The sequence below is a fragment of the Sceloporus undulatus genome, chromosome 6 (genome assembly GCF_019175285.1).
Source record: "Sceloporus undulatus isolate JIND9_A2432 ecotype Alabama chromosome 6, SceUnd_v1.1, whole genome shotgun sequence".
Classification (NCBI taxonomy): domain Eukaryota; kingdom Metazoa; phylum Chordata; class Lepidosauria; order Squamata; family Phrynosomatidae; genus Sceloporus; species Sceloporus undulatus.
The window spans coordinates 48,808,358-48,832,139 of NC_056527.1; the positions used below are offsets into that span (position 1 = coordinate 48,808,358).

The following is a 23,782-nucleotide window of genomic DNA, read 5'->3' on the forward strand; positions in this document are numbered from 1 at the left end:
GTCAAAAACAGCTTTAGCTTATCCTCACTCACAAGATGCTCCTTAATGAAGTAAGCTATGAGTTGTTATATGGAGAAAAAAGGCTTGCTAGCAGAGTGGTAAAAGAACATTCTGTATTTTTCAAGGGCAAAACTGAAGCTGATGGTATTTATAGGCAGACAACTGAAAGGAACCATAGGACTGTGCAAAAACTATAGTTGTATCCCTTCTCCTCAAGCTTTAGCATTTCCCCAGTGTTTTGTGTAAGAATTTATTGTAAACTATATAGAATATTGAATCTGAACTATCTTGCTCATATCTTCTTCCTGGCTGTTAAGCTGTCATTGGGCCCCTTACTATAGGTCTCTGATCATACTGACTTTGTTATCTCTTCTATCATCCTGTATATGTGGTGGGTGATGGGTCTGGGGCATTTCTGGGTTCGAGTCCATGTGGAACAAAAGTGAAGTCTGTCTCTATATATGTCTGAAGTGTACTTTTTAGTGTCTCGGGGACATGAATAAATGGAAGAAATTTTTAACTCTCCTTCTGCAGTACTGGTTATTTTCTGCTTCACAGTAGGATGCTGTCAGTGTGGCAGAGCTGGCCCAGAAACTAGCAAATTTTCAAAATATTCAAGAATATAGTAATACGGGAAAGTCCAGTTGATCTATCAGGGTTCTTCTGTACATGGTATATAATAGGCCAGTCAAGATCTACTGGTAGATTTCTGGAGGATTGGGAGAAGATCAGCAAAATTTTCTGACTACAAGGTGTTAAAAATCGCAACAGATGGGCCTGCATATTTTTGGTAATAGCACCACTTTTTTCACCTATAGCAATCCTCCACTTTTGGATCCTCACTCTTTTGACACTTGCAAATTACAGATAAGTTCCATTTATTTGATGAAGGCTCCACTCTTTCATCAGTTCTTTTTGCCAACAAGGCTCACTTGGGATCATTTTCCTGCACACTTGCTCATGGTCCCAAGGCTTCAAGAGCAGAAACCTCCTTGAATTAATGAAATTTGTCTGTATAATTTGCACACATGAATAATAGTAGTTTGTGTCAGTTCTTCTTGCTATGGAGGATGTACTATATTACTGTACTATAGTTCTGTGCACGACATTTAAGGTAAGCTTTTGTTCACTTTACAATGTTCTTCCATCAATGGGGCAGGCCATCAATTGACCTCTTTCCCTCATGGATGAACATACAGTGCCTCCATTTTCGCTGTAGAGACAGGACGACATCCCATACTCTAGTGGATGTGTTCCTCTACAGTTGGAACAGTTCATTGGTGTGTGCCCTTTCTCCTTTTACACTGATAGCTCAAACAGGAAACAAACTCCATCACGATGCAGCAGACACCACCCTTGTGAGAGCCTGGTCATCACAGCAGACTTGGTTCACTGCCCTGCTTCTATTGTCACAAATGACATTTATTACTGTTCCTCGAGACCACAATCTTTTCTCCTAGGCCGAGTGCCAAATTCTCCACTCAGATGTCAAACTTTTCAATGCATGGCTTGGAGAATTCAATCCAAACATCCCTCCCACTAAATGTCCATATCAGAGAAGCATCTCACAAACCATCTACCTGCTATTTCTACCATATAAAATGACAGTGCTTTCAGCATTCTTCGTCATGGTCACTGTGCCTCACACATTAGGGGTTTTGCACCTGTGTAGAGACTCCATTTGAAAGTTCAAAAGCTGATAGATTGGCGGGTATCCTTGCCCACTCCCATGTACTGAGCATACCCAAGCCCGCCAGTCTAACTCTACCTTCAGTTCTCCTTCATCCACCATAAGAATAACTTCATCTTGGTCATTCTTGAGCTGGGCACAGTTAGTATTTGCTATTTTTAATATATTTTTCTTCAGTTTTCTTTTTCTTCATTCTTGTTGTTTCATTCTGCCCCCCTCCCCCAAAATAGTTTTTGTCTATCAGATTTCTTGCCTGGCTGGGCGCTCTCTTTTTCTGCCTCTTATGGCCTCTACTTCTCTTTTTAAATTTTGTGTCTCCTGTTGTTGTAAAGTAGTGCTCACAGACGGGCACTCTCAGTGTCTTTTTGGTTTGGGAGAGAGCCATGTTGTCAAGCGCTGTTCAGTCTGCCATTCTTTTACAGTGCAGAATAGGGCCTCTTCAGAATAGGGCTCAATGTCTCAACGTTTTTTGTTGGGGGCAGTCTCTGTCTGTGGCGGAACGTACAACCACCACCTAAGATCCTCTGACTCTTGTTCCCATATCAGAATTACCAAGGATACCATCGAGGAGGACACAACTTTTCTTGACATCGACAGCCTTGATACCAACAGCCTCAGTACCGAAAGCCTCGATACTGTTTGCTTCGGTGTCACTTCAAGTCACTATGAATTCTTTCAGTAGCGACCCCTCCTGTCTTCGCTCCCTCCTTACAAGAGTTGCCTTCAGCTTCTCATCCAATGGTCTCATGTACAAAAGGCCAAGAAGTGACCTGTGGCTCATGAGGGCAGGTCAGACATTGACCCAGGAAAGACTCAGGAAAGGAAGAGGCTTAAGCAGGCTAAGCCCTCAGCAGTGTCCCCGACAACCACCTCGGCTTTGATACCAACATCTTCAGGGCCAGCCACTTCTGTACCCCTTTTGGTCCCCCTTGTGGACTCGATTCCAGGTATGCTATTGATATAGTTACTGAGGATGGTCTCAGTACCATCTTCTGAGCCTGCTCAGTCTGTGTTACCGATGCCAGTTCCTATTGCTGCTGCACATGCAGGGAATATACTACTTGTATGAGAACCATAGATAACATCTGCCAGAAGTTGATCATAGAATCATACTGGAGGACTTACAGATGCCTAGAGAAGTGCTTTTTGCAGGAACTTCTAGATTCTCCAGCACAACTCTGTAGAGATTCCTAGAGAGAACACATTAATCAAAACTGCAAATAATCAGATCTGGAAAAGTCAAAGCCGCAAATATGGCCGCAAACTGTTAATAACCACAGAAAGAGAGGATAAACACAAACCTAAGCATTTCTCAAATCTTAATAACAGAATTTCTAATTAAATTTTTATATAAGAAGTTTTTTATCATGGCGGCAAAACCATATCTGTAACTATATCCATAACCATATCAAGTTAAATCCAGTTAATAGCCTCTTAATGACCAGAAGCAGTGCCTTATAAAGACCATTGAGCATGTAGAACTTAAACATGTTGAAGTAAATACTTTCTTTTCAGAAATCAGGGATACTGGGAGTGTGTGGGATGGGCCTAGAATCTCCTCCTATTTACATAGAGAAAAGAATGCTGTATGAGTCAGGGGAAGAACTGATGGCATATAGTTCATTATAATACTTACAGTATTTGAAAAAGTTTCACTGTGCATAGAAAAGTATCACTGTTGTGATCAAGAGAAAGAGTTCCAGAGTGCTGTTTTTATGTACTCATTGATGATGAATCATCTAAGAGCATTCATCATTTGGACAAAGATTTCCGATAAGTACTGTACACTGTATTTATGTATTCAACATGCACCATGTTATCTATGTAATACCACCACTCCTTTCTGCATTTCATTTCTTTTTCTGTCATTTTTCATAGAAATGCCAGCAACTACTATCAAACCTACACATGCTCATGATTCTAAGAAAGATGCTGGAGAAAAATAGACTTCAACCTTTACATAATACATAAGACCAGAAGGGTTAATGTTTTATCTCTAGTGAATAGGTTGTATAAGTGTCCTGAAATGAATGTTAGCCATTATGTGTTATACTGAATTGTATAATGTATTATAGTGAAGGCCAGCACTGGTCTGCCAGTTTTTCTGTTGGGCTTTGCTTCTGTAAGGTACCTTGGTTTGTAGACATTATCTGGTAATAATGCTAAGTTCTTTTCTGTGAAAATTGTGTCCTGAATTTTGCAGATTATATCACTTTTAAATGTGACAAGAGCAGGTTTTTTCTTGTGAGTTGGCAGTTTCCTAATTCTCATAGAAGTATTAATACCTAGAGCAAGGATGGGCACATTTGCTCTGTCTTGCCCTTCAGGGATCTGTATGAGTGAAAGAAGCCAATAGTGGGTGGTGGGCGGGAGACACATGCATATACATTTTCTGGCACAAATGCATACATATAAACTATGATCTGACTCAAAATGTTTGTTTCCTGCTATTATTAGTGACAATCCTGATGGGGTGAAGGGATTCCACAAGATTTGCTGTTTTCCCACTGTTTAAATCTCTCTCTTTCCTTCCATAATTCAGAACAGAGTCTTTGATTTCCTAATGCTAGCAGGAGAGAGAGGTTCAAGTTGAAGCCTCCCCAAGTGGATTTTTCTATTGTTTTTATCCACTGCTATTATTGAGAACTGGGAACAGGACATCTCAGTGTTTCATAGGCTATGAGTTGTCCACATGAGGCATAATGGGTGTGTAAAAATGTTAAAACAAGTATATTTCAAGATGAAAATGCATGACATTTGAATCTGTTTTCTGATCTTTTTTCCTCTTGGAAACAGATATGTAGCCAGTGGTCCTAAGGTAGTGAACAATTTGGGGTTGATGTTAGTTCATGAACACTTTTCATTTTCACACAAGTGGGGCTGTGAATGGTGTTTTTAGAGAAGGTATTTGTCAGCGTTGTCAGATATACCTGTGATATTTTCCTTTGTTCAAAATGTAACACTAGATTTATCCTTCAGGAAGTACCTTGCAATTTTTGTGACACTGTGTAGGTTTACTTCCAAATCACTTCTAATCTAATTTGAGATATTCTTGTCGCATGGCTGGCATCCCAGGCTGAGGAATAAGTTAGTGAGAGAGATTTGCTAACTCTTGCCTAATGGTCTCAAGAGATTGAAGCAATCTCTTCTTTTTCTAGTCAATACTATGTTTTCACTGTCGTTTTGATGGGGCAGCCTTCTCAGGTATTTTGTATTGACAATTTCTTTTGCGCTTGCTATTGCATTTACAAAGCAAGAGCAGGAATGCTGCAAGTGAACATCCAATAAATCACATTACTTACACTTGTTTATGAGCATGTCCCATCCCTCCTCATGAGTATTATTGTGCAGTGCCTCATTAACCCATAAATTAAAACATGTTTAATACCAAGTAATGGAAACAGTTATTGAAAGTCACTTGTCCCATAAATAATTTGGCACTTTCAGTGAATTAAACTGTTAGATTCAAATCTGAGGAAGAAGATCAAATCTATGAAAGCTTATGTTACAACTTCTTTCACACAGTTAGTCTCAAAGGTTTTTTGTGGTTTTCAGGTTATGTGGCCATGTTCTGGAAGAGAAGCATTTGTCTTATGGGGGGGAAATCCCAAAGAAAACCAAAGTAAAAAGGTTATGGTTGAGCAGTTTCATCCCTCCTGTTTTGTCCAGATATATTTTTGAAACTTTTCAGTGCATCTTCTTGTTTTCATGATAGACTTTCATTTCCTTATTGATTAGTTTGCTATATTGTTGTTGTTGTTGTTGGTGATGTGTGTCTTCAAATAGGGACACTTTAGAGTTGCCATAAGCCAGAACTCTTATGGGATTTTCTTGGTGAGTCTTCTTCCAGGAAGAGGAGGGGGGCTTTCCTGGTCTTGAACTGAGAGAATATGGGTTTCCATCTCTGACATGGGATTTGAACCCTGGTCTCCAAGAATCTTAATCTGGCACTCAAACCACCATACCACACTGCCTCTCATATGTATATACAAACAGGAGAGTGAGTACATGATTAAGAATGGAGAAACATTTCACCCACTGATGTTTGTTATTGTGAAGTTGACATTTGGAGATCATACTTTACAATTACAACATTATGATTCCACTTTAACTACCATGGTTTCATCCTGTGGAATCCTGGGATTTGCAGATGAGAGTGGTGCATTTACAAATCTCAGCCAGAGCACTCTGGTGCCTCATCAAACTGCATTGACCAGCATCATGACACAGTCATGGCTGTTGAAGTGGACTCAGAGTGCTGCTATAATGATAAAATGTGGTAGGACTTTAAGATAGGGCCTTCTGAGATGCAGAAGGGGAAGATGAAGTGTACCTTATGTTTTGATAAAACTGTGGCACCTAGTTTAGTTCATAGTGTTTCATGTTATGAACAAGAATGAAATGCTAGAGATGTATGTTATTTTCTTCCAAGCGCCCAAAATGTGTCATATAATTTCAGTGATCTTTGCATCTGACCTTTTGAAGTAGAGTAGGTATATATATATATATATATATATATATATATATATATATATAAAATGAATGGCTAAGATTAAGGATCCAGTCCTTGGCACAGTTACTCCTGAGTAAACATGACTAAGATAACATTCCATGCATTGGATGACCCAAGGCTGCCAAACCAATTAATCACTTAGTTGAGATGTGAACAAATTATTCCAACTTGTGGTCTTTACCACTGCATGATCCTAGTTCTTTAGAAGTGGTTTAAGATTTTCCCCAGTTGCATTTTAGATTCAATACTCCAGCAGTTCTGATGTGCTAATTTTATAATGATGGTTTTATTGATGACCTCTTTATGGGAGATAACAAAAAATCTATATAAGGTGCTTCAGAGTGCTTTGTTTGTTAGTTAAACAATAAAGAATAATCTATGGCTCATGAAATTTTTATTTGAAAGTAGATGGGAGCTGTAACACAGATGAGTTCATTAATCTCCCTGGCTATTAAGAAATGAAAACAGGGCACGATAAGTTATTATGAATTACTCTTCTAACATGTCCTCTCCATAAGATTTGCCATTAAAATTAAAATATAGGTACTTTAACAGTTAGTTTAATAGAGAGTCTATCAGTGCTGTTAGCAGCTAGAATATTAGCTGGAAAAATCTAGCAAAGGTATTGGCAAACATTGTTTCCTAATGCAAGTCATTAGAATATACAGTTTCTGGTATGGAAAAAAATTAACATATATAACAAAACTCACAGGTAGCAGAAACTTAAAAGGAAATACTGAGTTTCAGAACAATGTAAAGATTTTCCTGCAAGCTAAACAAGATGTGGGAGACACAATACCTTTAAAGTACTCCTGAAGCCAACATACAGCAGCAATGAATAATGTTTCAGATATATTTAATCAGATTGGAAGAGATAGATTGATTTTCTTATAATTTGCCATGGGTTTGTGAGTTCTTTCATTTTTTTTTTTTTTTAGAGTTTGCTACAGGCAGTTTTTGCAGTCCAGCTGAGCAACACTATATGACACTTTTGTGTATTGCTCATTCTGAACAGAATTCTGTAGACAAAGAATATTAACCATTGACACATGACTGGGGTCAGGTATAACCCAGCAAGCAAGCAGGCAGGCAGGCAGGCAAGCAAGCAAAGCAAAATACACTAAAGTTATAAGTTGGTAGATCCCTTTACCAGGCAGTATATTCCACTCAGTATACTTGCTCCTTGGCTATGTCCTCCCTATTCTTGTCAGTTTCCTCTCCAATCCAGCCTTTGTATGCAAATTTTCTCTCATTTGAGTGGTTTACCTGACCTTTTAAAGTCCTGTCTTCTCTCATGTAGCCTTACCAAATGATTAATTGCACCAAAATTATTCCACAGTAATGTGAGACAGGACCTTTTGTTTCAGGTGCAACAGGCTAGTGTCACATCTGCCACTTTGGAAATGCTAACCTGGGAAATGTTGAGCAACCGACAACCTTCCAAATATTGCACTACAATTCTCTTTCATCTGTGAGGGTTGGCCATGCTGTTTGGGACTGATAAGACAGAGTGTCCCAGCAGCAGCTGGAGGACCAAAAGTGGCCTATTCCTGTTGTAGCATGATGGCATTGCACTTTGTATGACTTTTATTGGGTTGTCTCACATATTACTGTTTACTTTTCTCAGTGGGCTGTGGAGAGAAATGGAGACCTAAATATCCTAAAAGCACCATGATCTTGGAAGCAAAGCAGGATCAGCCATGGTCAGTACTTAGATGGGAGACCAGGCTAAATTGCAGAAGAAGGAACTGGCAAAACCACCTCTGAGTATTCCTTGACAAAGAAGCTCTGTCATATCCATGGGGTCGCCATAATTCCACAGGTGACTTAAAGGCACATACATACACAGAGAGAAACACAATTGCATCTTGTCAAGTGTAGAGAAAATATTAAATTGGGTAAACTCAGATTAGATATTATGTGACTGTCCTTTCACTGTTTGAAAAACAAAATGCCCTCCTTAATCCCAAAGCAAATCTTTCTTTCTTTCTTTTTTAATGCGTGACTCAAGCCTGCCAAGAAGTGATGCCTTCTAACTTGCCAGTGATTCATCTTCAGCTGAAACGTGTGAATGGTTGGAGTGATTTAGCTGTACAAAACCCCTGGCATTGGAAACATGGTCTGAAGATGAGTTTAGTCCTGACTCCTGAAATCTGATTTTTAGGAGTTGATTGTGGCTAAAAGAAGTAACTTATGGTTTTATGTACTGCTGCTATCAAGGTAAAGAATACTTGTGCAATTTCTTATTCTCAAAATATTTAGACATCCTTAAAGAAAACGACTGACCCTGAGGTTTTTCAAATCTTGAAAATACAGTACATGAAAACATTTACTACCTACTGGTGCCCACCTGGTGAACCATCATAGCTGCAGATTAAGTATTCTCTGGGCTGTAGAAACTTTCTGACTCTTAAGTTCTTACACCCACTTGGTTAGAAAGGGATGTAGATGCTTCCTCATCAGGATAGGACTCTAACTGGGCAACAATATTCACTACTTCTGATCCCTAACTCTGCCTTGGTTGCTGTCTTTGTCCTAGCTCTGAAAATAAAATTAGTCATCAACTCCCCACTAATAACTTTGTTTGACAAGGGCCTGAAACACACATACCAAATAAGGCAACTTCTGACCACTTTGGAGGCATGGCATTCAGATGACACACAACCCTAAAGTAGCCATAAGTCACTCCAATGCTATGATCCAGTCCTTTGGACCAGATAATCTGGCTCTTAGCGGTGCCAGTTTGGGACTGTGGTGGCAGCCCACTTTGGAAGAAGGCTGTATGGTCACCACGGTCCCAGCCTGATCACTACAAAAGTAGCCTCTAGTCGCTCTTTACTGGCTGTGTGCTTCGGCACCTACTGATCTGGTAGAGTTCTTGTTTATTCCATTTTCTTTACATTAGATGTTTACATTTAGAGTATTTCAGTGTAGGATTAACTTCAGGAGGATTTTTCCTTTGGAGGCAGATGGGATACTAGTGGTATTATTTTGCCTGTCGTGTGTGTTACTATTTTTTTCCCTTTAAATTCACAGTCAACTGATACTCAATGAGAGCTGAAGTATTGGGGTTTCACAACACTTGACTGTGCTTTGTTTCACCCTTATATATTTAAAACTATACAGAATATAGATTTAAAACTATACAAAAACTTCAGTAAAAGTATAAACATGGAAGGTAATTAAAAACAATCAAACAATTTGTAAGGTTAAAATCATTAAAAGACTACATACAAACCATAAGAACAGAACCCCACAGCAAAAGCTTCTCAGCCTTTTGGCTAGAATCAAGCACAGTATCAAGTGTAGTTTTCTTGTATTGACTAATGTTGTTGTTGTTATTATTATTATTATTATTAAGCTTTATTTATATAGCACTGTAAATTTACACAGCACTGTACATACAATCTTTTAATTAGACGGTTCCCTGCCCTCAGGCTTAATGCTATCTTCCCTAGCTGTGGTTTTCTTTCATGACATGAACAGTTGGATTTTTCTATTACTCGAGGATAAAACTTTGCTGCCTTTCTTGTAGGCTGTGGTTGAGTTCTGAACGACATCTCTGAACCATCAAATAATGCCAAGTTTACTAGCATATATATATTTAAACAATAGGCTCAAGAAAGGAGGAAGTCTATCTGGCTAATGTAGCAAGATACCAAGGTAGCATTAAGTACCTTTATTGTATTATGTTTCACCGGTGAAACTCTTCACTGTGTAGCCTCATCTATGAGTCAGCTGGCAAGGATACTGGAAAAATTAACACAGCTGATGTCTTGCCTATTACCTGTAACTGAATATTTTCACCTCTGTAGCACACTTTGACTGATACCAACTGACAAATAGCAGTACCTTCTGAGTCTTGCTAATGCCTGTGTTTATGTATAGCAAGTCCAGGCCTAATCCAATCCTCCTTACACTCAGTAAAGTATTTCCTGTGACTCTATTGAGCTGTCATTCATCCTGGAAATTCCCCAAAGATTTTCCTTGTTTTCTATGAGAAGTTCTGCAGTGTTTTCCAACTATCAGGCAGAACACACACATACACACAATCATAGACCGAATTGTCTATTCTTCTTTATCCATTTACAGACCATAGAAATATTCAGCTGCAAAATATACAGTTAAGATCAGGGCATAAACACAAGGGCCACAATCCCTCATCCCATACATATGAAAAAAGGTTGTTTAATATAGAAATTACAGTTAAATCTTGTACTTTTCCAAACACATCTACCTTTGCTCCATTTTTAAAAAAATAACAACACCCTGTCCAAGAAACCTACAAATTGCAAAGGATTTTGTAACTTCATGGTCCTTAATAAAAGTTTTATTCTATCAATGTCATGGTGGTTTTTTTTTTACTTCATTGTGACAACATGGCTGCAAAGTTTAGTCCAATTAACTTTAAGAGGAAGCAGCAATAGTACCTCACAGTCAGTACCCTGTTCTCCATCCTTAGGTGATGCCTTCATCATAGCTGAGTTCTGTCGAGCATCCTATGTACTAAGTGAGGGAGGGCCACTATTTTATTATATTATTCATTTTGGGAAGCACCTCATCCCCAAGTGGAAGTTAAATGAAAGAGCATAAGATGGCAGCATATGGGATTTTTTAAAACACCCCTCAGTCCTATACAAATAATTGCACATCAGGCAGGCATCAAAGAGAGAGACAGTGTATTATACTGCATAGCAACATGCCTTACAAAAAAAGCAACCCTACATAGCTACGATTAGGAGATGGCAATAGCAATAGCAAGTACATTTATATACCATTTATCAGTGAATTACCTCTCCATAAATGGTTTACAACTGATTTCCCCCAACAAGCTGGGTACTCCTTTTATTGATCTACAAAAGGATGGAGGGCTGAGTGGACCCTGGAGCCCTGCATGATTGAACTCACAACCGTCTGGCTGTAGTACTGGCATTTCACCACTGTGCCATCAGTGCAGTGTCAAAATCCTGTTGGCTCACATTAGGGAAGATGAGAGAAAAATTATGGGTGAGTTTTAGAACATGACATTTTAGAATCCTGATAATCCAAGAGTTCTTTTGATCTGACTGCTCTCAGTCCCTCTCCATCCACAGCCAGCACTGAAGCACCTAAGATGGAGGAGCCAGAAAGTGTTTCCTCATAGTAAGGAGGTCTGCACTGACTGACATCTCTACTTGTCGGAGTTGGTGTCTTCTTACCTTCTTACCTATGCTCTATGGTCTAGTAACCAAGGACTACTGTCCCAGCCAAGGATTTTCACTTCTTTGGCTTGGTTCCACCCCTTTTCACTTGCTGCCCCCTACTTGAGTAACCTCCTTCCCGCACAAGCATGGTCCAGTTTCAAAGCTGAGTTGAAGACAGTCCTGTTTAGGGATGTGTTCCCAGGCCCTACATGATTGTTAGCCTATGCAGTTTTTAACGTGTGTTATTTATTTTATTGCTTCCAATTTAATACATATATATTACAGTGTACCCACATCATACGCGGGCGCGCTTTACGCAGCTTTCAGCATATGCAGAAAGTCACGCGGGGAATAAGGGGCAGCATGTCCCATAGGTATGAATGGGGTGTGTGCCTCTGGTGTGTGTGTGCTGCTGCGCCACTGTGTGCACAAGCTCCATTCATTTAAATGGGGCTCGAGCACACAGTGCTCGATCCCCCGCATAAACAAATGGCGAACTGTAATCTCTATTGTTCTTTGTCGATTGTATGCCACTGGCAGGTCTTTATCTTATCTTATTTTATTTTAATTGATTGTATGTTCAGCACTGTTTAAACCTATAGCACTTTATAAATACAGTGGACCCTTGTTTTACTCTGGGATTTGGTTCAAAGATCCCCCATGGATAACAAAATCCATGTATGTTCAGGTCCCATTAAATATAATGACATAACAAAATGGTGTCCCTTATAAAAAATGGAAAATCAAGGTTTGATATTTGAAATTTATACTTTTTTTTTGAACATTTTCAAACCGTGTTTGCTTGAATCCATGTATAAAAAATCCATGTATAAGAAGGGCCAACTGTAAATCTATAATAATAATAATAATAATAATAATAATAACAATAACAACACCAATAATGGATTGGGATTTGATTGGTGATTAAGGATTGCAGCAGGTGTTCTATAGTAAAGAACACACACATTCACCTTCAACTTGTAGTGTGTTTGGATCCCTGAAGTACATGGTTTGAGAGATTAGAGCCAAAGAAACAGCCTTGAAAGGCCACATGTGGCCCCACTCTGCCCACCTCAATCTATATTATTCTGTGACCCTTGGGGTGCCCTCCAGTGACCTTAGGATTGTGGTCTTAATTTCACAAATATTTTTAAATATAGACATCAACGCATAGTGTGCATTGTGCACAGTTTTGCCTGAAGTTAGAACAACAACAAAGCAGAAGTAGGCTATAAATAGGCTTTAATATTTTGATAAACACTAGAAAGGAGTTTTTGTGGGTGTTTTTGCACATCATGAAAATACAATGTAGCATTAGTTTTATCTCCGTCAATATATTTAAGGTCATATTTTCTATTTCACATTCATTTTAAATATGTTGATGATCAGAGTGGTTTCATCTGTGTTATTATTGTGAGTACAAAAATTCATTTTTCTATGATATCTTAATTCTACATGCATTGGCTTGATTATGTAGCAATAACCATGTAATATTTTGACATCAGTTATAAAAGATTCCAAAAATTGTTGAAAGGAGTCAAGCTGGATAATCTTGCTGGAAACAGTCACTAGAGGAAATAATTAATTTGTTTATAAAGAAGTAGAAAATAAAATAGAGCAACAGTGTATGAATTCTGACCTTTCACAGTCTGGTGAGCAGGTGTTCTTTCCAAGTTCAGATCCCAGTGTATTTTCAGTGCTCTTTTCCTTTCCGATTATTAACATGTTGAATATATTTGAGTATGCTGTGTTTGACAATTGTTGCTGCCAGCCCATCTTTTGTTGACATAGAGTTGGCAGAAGGAGCAGCTGCTGGTTAGTTTTGCAAATACTCTCTGATAAGTGCTTCCTAAAAATAAAATGCTTTTGCACAGATGGTTGCCTTGTCTGGGATTGTGATTTGGCACAGTTTGCAGAGGTTTCCAAGGTATGTGAACTGATCTGAAGTTCTTGGCAAGTTATAGGCTGCGTTTAAAGCTCACATTTCCTGATGGCTGAATCATATTTTGGAGGATTAGGAATAGGCTTTGTATTCAACACGCACTCTCTTCTTTCCCTTCTGTACCAGTAGTGCCTGTAGCATCATTTACTGTAAATGGTTTGCCAGACTACTATTTACTGTAATGTCCACATTTGCAAACTGTGGTTTAAGCAATCCCTACAAGTAAAAATCACAGTGACAGTTTGATACTAATTTGCAAGCCTAGTTTGGGAAGTTTCCTCCATAGATTGGAATACTAGAGAACCAGGATTTATTCTAAGCCTTTCTCACTTAAGTCACGAGAAGCCAGAAAGCCAGTGTCAAGGAAACACTCCTCCCTGATCCTCTGAGCACCGCATGCTATTTTGCATGACATTTGAATCATCCAGTGCATCATAGAAAGTGGCAAAGACAATTTCATTGTCACATTAACTGAAGATACGCTCGCACTGTCCCTGAGGTGTGATGGCACTGTAGGTCAAGCTAGAAGTGACAAACTTTATGTAATAGTGCAGGTCATTACAAAATCTGGTGGTGAAAGCCAGTACTTTCTAGTTGCTAGTGCGTCCTGCATTTGTGGTGCAAAACAATTGCTGAATGTAGTTGATATTTGATAGTAATGCCTCAGCACAGCCAGACATATATGGTTGTAGATGGAGCAGTCAGGTAGATGGTCCTGACAATATACAACTAATCTATATTTTAAAATGTCTTTTTCTCATCTGTTTTTAAGAAATAACCTGTTGGGGCATGTGTAACCAGGGATCAACATGCAGAAGACTTATGCCAGGAACAGGATACCACAGAAAGGTCTTTGTTGTGAAGTTCTGTGCAAGCTGCAGAGAAAAAAAATCCTCCCATGCAGAAGCTGTCGGCAAGACAAGAAACTACTGGACTGCTAAATACTCACACAAAGGCTTTAATCTTGGTTTCGCTACATACATCAGATTGTCAAACTGCTTCGCCAGACTCCTATGTACAGTAAAACCACCACGAACATTCAGCTCACACACTTTTATACACTTTTCCCTCCTGGGATTTGAGTCCATCCCCCTTTTGGTGTGTCACTCAGTTTCCTGTCACCTGACAGCTGTGACTCTGCAGAAGTGACATTTGCTGACTTCATATCCTGCCCCTCTGTCATCAGCTTTCTGTGACTTGGGACTTTTTAACTGTTGAGTCATCATGTCTCCCAATTGAACTCAGGTTGCCTCTTCACCTTTGCTCCAGTTTCAGGCCATAGCCACATCTGTGACATTTTCTGCCCAGAGTGCACATTATTCTTTTTCTCATCTGTTTTAAGAAATAACATTGTACATGATTAAAGCCCTTATTGCCAACAACACAAAAACCTATTTCTTTCAGCCCGTTTTATTATCCTATTGCACAAAATGCACCCAGCTGCACAAAATACATCCATTATCAGAATAATGCCTGAATGAGGACTAGGTGAACATGAGGACTAGATGAAGCTGTGGTGTCTAATTGGAAAGGAATTGCCTATCAGTGAAATTGGTATTGGGCTAAAGATTTTGGTTGTTCTACTATTAGGCTGTTTCATCATTTAATCATTTGCCATAATTGGTGACTTTAGAATGGGGGAGTCATCTCTGCACAGTACCTCTAGAGTCAAGATTTTTAAAATAAATACCTATACTCAGTGGCATCACTATGGGGCTGTGGTAATGTAGTCCAGACTGAATGGCACCCCAGAAGAAGGGTGACACCTGCTTCAGCCCTCCTCCCACTGCAGGTTGAGAAGAGGCAAGTCCTGTGCAGCTGGAGGCTTGCCCCTGCATCATAAAGGACGTCTCCTGATGGAGGGAAGGAGGGAAAGCACTTGCCATCTGCCTTGTTGTGACCCTGCCGCCTGCCCCTTCCTGCAGTCTAAACACCATCCAGCTGGGCCAGAGCTGCCCACACCCTCGAAAGGAAAAGTTGCAGTGGGTCCCACCCAGTCCAGTCTCAGCATCTGCCTGATTTTTGGGCCTTCTCAGGAGCAGGGACAGTGGGGAGGCAGAGTGTTGGCAGGAGGCCCATCGAGTGAGAAAAGGGTTGGAGGCATCTTCCAGCCCTGTCCCCCCCCCCCCATTGGTCTTTTCAGTGGACCTTCCAGGGTCCACTCCCATCACCTCTTGGGCTGTTGGGTTCTACCGCCGTCAAGGCTGCTGCTGTGATGGGATTCTCCAGTATACCCCCACCTCACCCATGGAGGAACCCCAGAGCAGCCCCTTGCCCCTGTCCTTGCCAGTGCTGGAGGTGCCGGGGGACGGGGGCGGATGCAGCCCAGCTCCACAGCTTTAACTGGGAAGCCATGAGACCATTGAGAGAGGTCTGGCTCACTCAGGTTTTCTGTGTTTACCAGGCCAAAAGCTAGGGGTTGCACCATTGTGCATTGTCTGTGCTTATGATATTGGAATGTAAAGGTATAATATTAATTTTTGTAGGTCCAAACACATTGCAGAAATAATCCAGATTGAGACTGTGGTAACTGTTCTGACTCAGTGCTAGGGAATTCTGGGAAATGCAGTTTTGTGAGACATTTAGCCTTCTCGGTCAGAGAGCTCTGGTGCCACAATAAACTACAATGTCATCACAGTCAGTGCAGTCACTGTTGATACCGTAGAGACCGAAGGTGATGGTAGAGAAACTCCAGAAGTGGAGACTATCAATACCAACAATTGTGCTTGTGACGTAGAAGAAAGGGGAACAGGATCATGCTCAGCCTGTTTATTCGCTGCCTTCTTAATTTTAAGAGGAGGCATACTTCTTTCTCCTGTAGGAATGGTTTGGCCACTTGGAGAAGCAGGTCTCTTCCATCCTGGAGGAGCATGCTATTCCTCTGAAGAATGGAGCTCTGAGGATAATGTTGTTACCAAATATCATCACTCTCACGATTTATATCAGTACTATCGGCCGCTTTCCCAATATCGAAGCCTTTTTCCTGATGCATGGTGTCCTCAGTATGACTCCCCGTCACTGCTACTGTACCATTGGCATTGCCTTCCACTTGCTTTCTCACCATCTTTCTTCACCTTCACTAAGGAATACTGCAGACCTCTCCAAACCATTGGATTCTCCAATTCCTTCCACGGTTGCTTGGATGCCAACTATTGTGTCTGTGGCCGTTTCAGCTCCAATCTCATGTTATCTGATTACATTATCTGATCTCTCATGTTCTCTCATGTTATCCGGTCATGACTGCATTGGTACTGACTACATCAGGTACAGACACTTTGATACTGAATACATTATAACCAAACCTGGTTGCAGCTGGTGCAGCTACAATTGCCTCCATTCATACCACCACTCCTGCCACAGAAGCTTCCCACCTAGTGATGACACTGGAGAACACCTAGGATTATAACTCATTGAAAGTTTACTCATAGGTTATCCAAAATGTTCAAAAAAAAATAAATAAGAACCTTTGCTGGAAATGCAATAAAGACGTAGTAAGCTACCTACATATGTGGTGGAATTGTCCTATAGTATAGAAATTTTGGAAAATTATTTTGGATTAAAGGGAAGACCGACTGTTAAATTCTATCTCTTAAATATGATGGAAGATTTAGAGTATCAAAAAAAATTTATACTCCTTGCCCTAATTGTGGCCAGGAAGATATTCGCCAAGAATTGGAAAAAAAGAAACTTGCCCAGGAATCGAGGATTGGAGATGGAAGATGATAGAGATTTATGAGATGGAAAAATTGACACAACTGGTAAAAGATAGACCTTTGGAAGAATTTGATGAAGAATGGAAAGTGTGGGAAATATATTTGAGTAATTACAAGGAAGACAAGATGTATAACATCATAGAGGGTTCATAGGATAAAATAGGGATGTTTGTCTCATGTGTGATAAATTTATGTTTATTTTGTTTTTTGTTAATTTAGTCATCTTTCTGCTATGTAATAACATCTTTTGATTATTAGACTATTGTTTACTATTTTATGATTATAAACAAGAATTCTGATATCAACTGCATGCATACAAAGTTTAGAAAGAGAATTATGTGCTTATAAATATATCTTAAACAGGGGAAAAGAGTAGTCGTTAATATGGAGGGATATGAAATAACATATTCAGTTAAGAAGATTTGAAAGAATCAATGGTAGATTATGATGATGATATAGAGTTCAGTAGGAAAAGAAATAGACAATGTTAGAATTTGGTCAGTATCTAAGGAAGTCGTGAAGGAGAGAAAATATACTGTTTAGAATAGATACATTTAGATATTGGAGTATATTCTGCATATAGGATTTTTATTCTTTTATTGTATGTACTTTGTGTTTGGTTTTTAACATTTAATAAAAAAAATTTAAAAAAGAAAGTTTACTTGGAGGCCATAGTAGTTAATCAACTTGCTTTGATGGACTCTTCTAGTACTTTGTTCTCCAATCTAACTATTAAGAGGTTCCTTAAAGGCCTTGCCCACCTTTATCCTCTAGTGCAACACCTACCCCTTCTTGGTTACTGTCGTTGGTGCTTTTTCAGCTTGTACGCAAGCCCTTTGAACCCCTGGCGATGGCTGATGGCAGACTACTCACCTGGATGGTTGCATGTCTGGTGGTAATTTTGTCAGCAAGGAGGGCAAGTGAACTGACAACTCTATGTTCAGATGACCCCTACCTGGTCTTTTATAAGGATAAAGTTGTCTTGAGACTTGATATTTAATTTCTGCCAAAGTTTTGACACAGTTCCACTTGAATCAGGAAATAGTGTTTCCTACCTTCTCTCAACCTAAAAATGACTTGAAGTATTCATTTCACTGTGTTGATGTTCAATGGGCTCTCTCATTCTACATTCAACATGCTTCCTCCTTTCATTCCTCTAACAGGCTATTCATCTGTTATGGAGGTCCTCATAGTGGTCAGCATGTCTCTTCTCTGTGACTGGCAAAGTGGATTGTTTCTACCATCCAACTTGCTTATGAACTGGCATGTCATCCCTTACCAGAAGGTCTCTGTGCCCACTTTACTAGGGTGATGATTGCATCTTCGGCCTTATTGCAAGACATTACTTTACCTGGCCTTTGCAAAGCAGCTACCTGGTCACAACTGTCTACCTTTATTCATCATTATTGACTTGACTACAGATATAGAGCAGATGCTAGCTTTCAATGGGCGGTTATCTCCTTTGCTCTTCACTGTCCTGACCCTCCAACCATACGTAAGCTCTACAGTCACCCATTTGTGGGAGGGACAGAGACCACGAAGAAGAAGAAGAGGTTGCTTACCTGCAACTGTGTTTTTTCGAATGGTCATCTGTGTCCTCACACAAACCCTCCCTACCTCCCCTCTTTCAGGTCATTGTGTTTTCTACTGGATTTGGAAATTGAGGTGAAGATAGCTTGGTGGGCTTTGTCATGTGCAGTGGATGGTAGGGGGCAGGGAGTTCCTGCTTAGCAACTCAGCTCTAGAATTTACCAATTGAGAAATCTACGCAGGCACCCACTTGTGTGAGGATGCAGATGACCACTTGAAGAACCACAATTACAGGTAAGCAACCTGTTCTTGCTAAGGATCCTTCATGGGGGTGGTATTGGAGGAGGTCAGTTGGAGGGGTGTGTGATACCATCAGTTACTGCACCGGGTGACACCAACCCTAGTAATTAAATGCCAAGATATTTGTGCGATTGCAAATACTTCATTGGCTTATCAAAACTACAATCTTAATATCCTGCAGAATTCAAAGACAAAGCCATCTTAGTCTGGAAAATCAGTATGCAAAGGGATTTTGTAACAACTTTGAGCCTAACTGAAATAAAACTGGTAGCATAAGCTTTTATTGACTTGAACATATTCCCAGATATGATTATGCCATGAATCCTATTGGTTGGTCTCAGGTTGAGTACAGTCACTGAATCACATATAAATTCCATTGATTTAATGGGTGTAACAGGAGGATACAGGCATGTGACTTTAATATTTTGAGACTGAGTGGGTAAAACTAGTTAGGTGTGCTTTAATTAGCTAGGCATGTTTAACTTATTTAATAACCTTAATTAATAGACAACTCCTGTAGTTGAGCATCTTAAAAACATTCCCTGTTCTGTATTAATATGAAAGTTCTAATTTAATGTGTGTCCAACATTGCCGTGTGCTTTCAAACCTTTCAAAGGGTTTTCTTGGCAAAATGTATTCAGGAGGGATTTGCCAGCCTTCTTCTAAGGTTGAGAGATTGTGACTTGCCCAAGGTCACCCAGTGAGCTTCCATGGCTGATTAGGAATTTGAACCTGATCTCCTGGAATCCTAGTTCAGCACTCAAACCACTACTCCACACTGGAATTTATAGTTTAGAATCCAGTCGAGTGGTGAAATAAGAGGCATGTCATGTCTTTTTAGATTGTAAGCCCGAGGGCAGGGAACCGTCTAACTAAAAAGATTGTGTGTACAGCGCTGTGTAAATTTACAGCGCTTCATAAATAAAGGTTAATAATAATAATAATAAAAGCGGTTGTTCCTTTATGCTTTAAAATAAAAAGAGTTATAGAAGAAATTTTGCTTCCTTTGCAATACAGAAATTCAGCGTTTTAACATTGTTTTCTTGGTGCAGAATGAAATTATAAAAGCCCTGAATCTAGGGAGAGATCAGAGAGCTTCAGTGGGCAGTGGGCAGAGTACATGCTTTATGTTCACAATATCTAGCTTCATCCCTTTCCTGATATTTCCAGTTGAAATATCAGGTAGCAGGAGGTGGGGGAAGACCTCTTGAGTGTGAAATCCTGGAATACTGCTTCCAATGAAAGTACACAGTTCTGAGTATAAGGCAGGTCTGTCTGCTTGTTTTTTAAAAAATTGAAAGTATGGATCTCTCCAAAAGTAAATCTTAAATTACTTTTGATGTTCATTCATCATGTGAGATGCAATTCATTTTTTTACAGTGCTCACTTCAAATATAATGAATTGTATCTGGGAGGTCTCTTGCTTTTCTCCTTGACTGAAGTTCAGATATTATTATTAAGTAATTCAGCTGCCAGTGCTGTTAATTAAATATTCAGTAATTTGTATAGCTGTTTTGCTCAAAAATGCATTTCTACTTGGGGTACAAATATATACATCTTACTTGCAAGCAAGTCCAACTTAGCCAAAAGAACTTCTGAGAAGATTTGTATTGGGTTGCACTGTAAATTTTATTGTATTGTATTACATTTAGATGTTTTAGCATGTGTTTCGTGTTATTAAATTTACACTGCATTTACACTTAGAAAAACTCATTCAGTTGCTTTGCTTGTTTGCCACTAGGTGTTCTTGTTCTTTGCCATTATCAGCTTCACCATTGATTAAGTTGTTCCTATCAGGTTTAATTGACCTAACGATGAGAGCATCCATATGGCATATGCCAGAACATTATAATTACCCACATCAGCTGATACTTTATTCTGTTAACATTTGTTCAGTAGTTATGTCACCAGAAATGTATTTACAGTATCGTATGCTGCAGTGGTACTGATGATGCCCTGTCTGCATTTTATCTTTGTGCCAGCTCATGTAAGTTTCTTGGGAATGATCTTTTTTTAAATGTGTTCAATTAGTTAGATGCAAACTTAGGAATATGGATATTTAGTGGATATTCCATAAAATATGTTTTAGTTATACTGGTTAATATAAATACTGGTTTTGGATGTGTTAGAAATCAGGATATACTAGTCCAGTCTGTGACATTTCAGACAATCTCTTCTCTCCCCACCCCATTATCACCTCCTACAGAACTAACAACAGGCTTCTGATACAACCATGCTTGGATGTATTTTGGATGTGTGTATGGGAAGTATGTATATTCATCATTGTGAATTTTAAAAAGAGCAATTAAGTAGCCACAGAAATAGTAGTAGGCTTAGAGTGGACATTTTCCATCATTGTTTCAGTAGAGCAGCACTGGGAATTGTATGACCTTCAGATGTTGTTGGACTACAACTCTGAAAAGCTCTACCCAACATAGACAGTGAATTCTGGGAACTGTAATCCAACAATATCTGGAGGACTACAGGATTCTCACAGTAGTCAAAGGGCTTTTATCAGCTCATTTGGGCACTAGGAAAACATGGGCACTGCACACTTACCCAGTTGCTTGAGTGAGGATATGCTTTATCAATTCACCCATCATGGGAACTATATAATGTCTAATGCTTGGGTGGGACCATTTTCCATCCTTGTACAACCATACAAACATCCAGGGCCCTTAAAAAATAGGCCATGATCCTGCTGTGCCATACCACACAAAACAGACCACTCTGCAAGTGGCTTTATTACTCCTGAGCCATCTACTGAGGGGTCCTTCCAAGCAGAGCACTGTGGGTGAGTTGGCTTTGAAAATAATTTCTGTACAGGAAATTCACGAAATAGGGGGCTTGGAATCATCTGTCACCTCTTGCCACCTTCTTTTTCCCAGTGCTATAACTGCCACCTTCTACCTTTCATGAGTATCACTGCCACTACCCAATTACAACCTGGCTGGAATGATAGGACTTTGTCCATAATGTTATAATTTTGCATGTTTTCACCCTTCTTGAAGGCCTCCTGAAAAACAAGGGTACACTTTTTAAAAAGAAATACTGTACATTGTCAGAACTGATACCACCATGTGGGGTGTGAATGTGTCAATGGACATCATGGAAGCTTGAGAAAGAACCAAGAAACATTTGAACTAGGCTTCAGTCAAGTGTGATAGTAGGTGAGAATCTTATTTTGGCTATGGACAAAATAGTATGATGTGAGGAGAAGACATTGCTTTTATGCCATTACAGCTAATTCTTTGGCAACCTGAAAATAAACAACAGCTAATGAATTCAGTAACGTCAGAAAAATTCTGAAATACATGAAAGTCTGTCAGTTGTTCACACCAACTTTTTTCTAAGTGATTGCTAAGAGATGCAAACTTTTCATCTAAAGACAGAAATGACCCAGATGGTGATACCCATGAAAATCTGTCTTCCATTCTTCTCCCTGCAGTGTGTTGTTGCTGTTGCTGTTGCCTCAGCCTTCTCTCTCTATCTACATATCTATATATCTATATCTTTTCCCCCTTTCCCAGCACTTCACAGATAATTGGGCACAACACTGCAAATGCGGCAGAATAAATGAGTAGCTGTGAAAATGTGTTATAAGCAAGTTTGCTTGATTTGTATACTTATTTCTTTTTATAGATTGTGTGGGTTTGGGTTATTTGGTTGTGAGGAGGAGTAGGAAGAGGATCTATGCCAAATTGAGAACCCCAGGCTTTAATGAATTTGGGTTGCATGTTGCCTTGTTTCTGTTCTGTGGAGCTATTGCCTTTGGTTTCTCTTTAAATACCCACAAGATATGTAGTCTTTCCAAATGTATAATTCCACTTGTATTTTAGATGGAGGGTATTGCAAGTGACAGGCATTCTGAATCAGCACACCTGCCTGCCACTCAGTAACTGCACTGATCTGTGTGTGGATTGCTGCTAATCCAGAGTAGCAGGATTCGTGCGAAAGGCATGGCTTGCCTAAGTGACTTTATGCTGAACATGCTACTTAGTGCCTCTGTCTTAATGGCAACTCCCTCCCCTTTAAAGTGGGGTTTAAACAAGCTCATGGATTTGTAGCCTTGGCAAGTAAATGGAGAATCCATGTACAGAAGCATTATGTAACCTCTGGTGACTTCTGGAAACCTGATGCTAGGAAGACCACCTCCTTGAGAGTGCTTGAAGGCAAAGTTAAATACTCAGTCCAGTTGTCATACCTCTCTAGTTCCTTGAAGAAGCCATGTACAAATACTGTTTGAGTGATAAAAGCATCATCATACAAAATAAGGCTGCAGTCCTAAACATGATCTACTTGAAAGTTTACAGTCAATAGGATTTACATCAGAGGAAATGTCTTTAGGATGGCAAAACTGTGAAATAAATGTTTATTTCCTATCTATCTATCTATCTATCTATCTATCTATCTATCTATCTATCTATCATGCTACCTTGGCCACTAAATATGCTTTGCCTTTGTTGTCTTTCCCACTCTTCTGTCCCAGTTTTGTAAAAATGTGGGTGATACAGTTTTAAAAACCCACAACCAAACTTATATTCTCACCTGCCCAGGAGTGCAAAACGTCTAGTCTTTGGGAGTGCAGTAACCCAGCAGTCTCCAAGCCCTAAATCCTGTCCCTAAATGTTAACATTTTGGAGATTCAAAAGTTCAGTTCAGAACTAAATTAAATACAATGAAGTTATTGATCCTTCATCATTGATCTTCCACTAATGGGTTAGGACAGTTGACTGGATCTCAGCCTGATCTAAGATGAGTTATAATAGCAGCATAAAATCCATATAAACATACAGTAAAAAGTTACGGGAGTCCTCAGGTAAAAGTTTGAGCTAAAGTGTGACCCTGGACCTGAAAAGTTTGAAGATTCATGCTCTAGTGGGTGAGTAGTTGCAACAACTGGGGAGGGCT

General features: G+C 39.5%; 1 protein-coding gene across 1 annotated transcript in view; it reads left to right on the forward strand.

The window, feature by feature from the left end:
- The window catches only part of RARB (retinoic acid receptor beta), a 270,695-nt gene that overhangs the window by 13,267 nt on the left and 233,646 nt on the right, over positions 1-23,782 (forward strand). The window lies entirely within an intron of this gene.